The 2699-nt window shown below is 41.4% G+C and overlaps 1 long non-coding RNA gene across 1 annotated transcript in view; it reads left to right on the top strand.

The window, feature by feature from the left end:
• Nucleotides 1-474: 474 nt before the first annotated feature.
• The window catches only part of LOC106529063 (uncharacterized), a 15678-nt gene continuing 13453 nt past the window's right edge, over nucleotides 475-2699 (top strand). The window contains exon 1 of the long non-coding RNA XR_001311580.1: nucleotides 475-613. This is a non-coding gene — a long non-coding RNA (uncharacterized LOC106529063). The remainder of the gene's footprint in view (nucleotides 614-2699) is intronic.

Genomic DNA, 2699 nt, shown 5'->3' with positions numbered 1-2699 from the left:
GTTGCTTGAAGCGCGTCCACCATAGACCTTGTATGTAAACCTGCTGCTCCTGACGCTGAAATCGCGTTCGGTGTGAACGCACCATAATAATATTTGCGGGGCAGCTGTTGCAGAGTGGTAAGGGAAGTCGTCCTAGAACTGGTAGGGCCCCGGTTTGATCCCCCATTCCAGTTGTCTCAGTTGTTGTGTACTTGGGCAAGACACTGAACCCCCACTGCCTCTGATGTGTGTCTCATCAGTGTATGAATGTGATTTGAAGCACTAATTAGTCTCTGTACATTGATTTGTACAAGTTAGCTTTGTAGTGAGATCTAACAGAGTGTTGTGTGAATGGGTAAATGAGGACACAGACTGTAGTGTGAAGCACTTTGAGTATCCTGGTTGGATAGAAAGGTGTTACATAAGTACAGTCCATTTGTCCTGCCCCTGAGTCACTACCACTGCTTTTGCCTGCTATTTAGAGTAACTGTGGCCCCAGAGCAATTTAGTTGAACAGCCCTGTATTAACGTCTTAAAACAAACTGCTTTAAAGCCAGCATTGACCTTACACTAAATCTCCTATAATGTATTTTGATTATTCTGTGAATTCCCCGTCGGAATTGAAGACAACTCAGTAAGTAAAACTCTTACTTTTACTTTGAATAGTATTTCTGTATCATTTATTTCACATTTAGTCAGATGTACACATAAGATGTGTTAAAAACACTGTTTCTATGCAGGAAATACCACGTACAGCTCAGTTATTGTTAGTAGTGCTCAGCTGTAACGAGATGAGGAATTGGGACGTGTTCTGTTTATTCTGTTAAACACAAAATGTCAAAGTTGATTACAACTGGCCCTATTAGGGGACACCATAAAATTTCGTGTGGCCCTCAGTGAAAATTAATTTGACACCCCTGGTCTAAGCTAAAGAMCATCTTTCTACTAGGTAAAGGTAAATTGAGAAAACTATTATTCTTGATGGGCTTTTGTGTGAGTCAAGGGTAATTAGCCTTTGGTTAAATCATGTCACTTTTTATTTATTTTGACCTCTCAAGTAGCTTCCATAGATATCCCGTTTACTCTCTGGATTTTTTGTATTCATGTCAAAATCCTATTATCCAACCATCTCTTCTCTAACAAAGTGCCTCAGAAAAAGGAAATAGTTGTAAGGTTTTTAGYAGACATAATTAGACAAATCGCCTGTGAATCTCTTGTGTTACTGATCGCCACATCAGGCAGGATCCTCCCTAGTTACACAAACTGAGGCCTGCATGTCAGATAATCAGCAACCAGGAGACAGTACACATCAGAACACAGCAGCTTCACATCCTGAAGAAGGCTGGATGGTGTCGAAGGCCCTGGAAAACCCACAGAACATGATTCTGATAGAGCAGAAAGATAACAGCATCCTCCACTTTGGACAGACAGAATGCATTCCTTTAAGAAATGTTGGGCAGAAAACATGATRGGAAAAAAGAGCAACAAAAAAGAGACCCAGCTGTTTTCTCTCCTGGCCACTAATTGAATTGATTCATGACTTTAATGATTAWTGACTTACAGTGGGAGTAATCCTTACATAGACATACACCACACATTCTTTGCATGCCATTCACTCCAATCTGACAAGCAAATCTAACCCTCGCATTTCCTCAGTTTACATGTACTTTTTGCTTGGCCTCTACAGACCCTCAGTTTCTGACAGTTTCATGTCCTGTTGTACAACAAACACTTGAAGATATTAGAAAAACAAAACATATTTTCGTGCAGAAAAAAAGTTTCAGTCTTTCCTTCAGCTCTTTCTTCAATACAGTTCTATACAACACTGACAACACTAGCAAAGATTTTCTGGTTTTTAAAACAWGTCTTTCAATTCAGCGAATTACAGAAAGGTTTACATTTTCTGAGTGTAAATTTGGATGATTGATGCATTTAAATCTACTCCCAGTTGTGACTGAAAGTGTGGTCAGCAGCACAGTAGCACCATAGTGGATTGTGCTTTTAGCATTTCTCTCATTTGTACCCAAAATCCATGAAAACAGGATAAGATGGCTAAATAATGAGAACCAGAGCTCCCCCTTGTGTTAGTTCTCTGACAGCAACTTTCCAGTGGAGAAACTCCTGACCCTGAAATACTACAAAAAATGTAGCAACCTAAACACCTCAATGGTCAAAATAATCCTTCAAAATAAAAGCTGTTTTTAACTTTGTATGTTAAATCCTTTATATAGAACTTCTAATTTTCCACTCTGATGAGGACAACTAACAGACTGGGTAGTTAAACAAAGTTTACCAACCAAATGACTTTTCTCAAACTTCTGACANTGTCGCTGCTAGCCCCGGGGGCTGTGCGTGTGGTCACTGGGGGGACTCTCCCAGTTCTTCCCTATGGTCTGATCTGGGAGGTGGGTGGGCAGATCTTCCCGTGCGGGTGCCACTTCGGGCTCTGCGCTCGGGATCCGTCTCGGGCCCTTGGGCTCTGGTCTTCCCTATGTCTGCCTCGTGTCTTGGGGGTTGGGTCTCCGGTCCTCCACAGTCACTATTAGATATTCCATTGGAGAAATCTTGTATATACACGCATGTTCACAATCGCTCACAAACAGGTGTTCTGATCCGGGGGTTCTGACTGGTCACTGAGTGTGTATATACAGTGGGGAGAACAAGTATTTGATCCACTGTTGATTTTTCAGGTTTTCCCACTTGCAAAGCTTGTAGATGAC

The sequence above is a fragment of the Austrofundulus limnaeus genome, unplaced genomic scaffold, assembly GCF_001266775.1.
Source record: "Austrofundulus limnaeus strain Quisiro unplaced genomic scaffold, Austrofundulus_limnaeus-1.0 Scaffold420, whole genome shotgun sequence".
Classification (NCBI taxonomy): Eukaryota; Metazoa; Chordata; class Actinopteri; order Cyprinodontiformes; family Rivulidae; genus Austrofundulus; species Austrofundulus limnaeus.
Note: the sequence above shows the minus strand (reverse complement) of the source record. Positions and strands in the feature narration are given on the sequence as shown.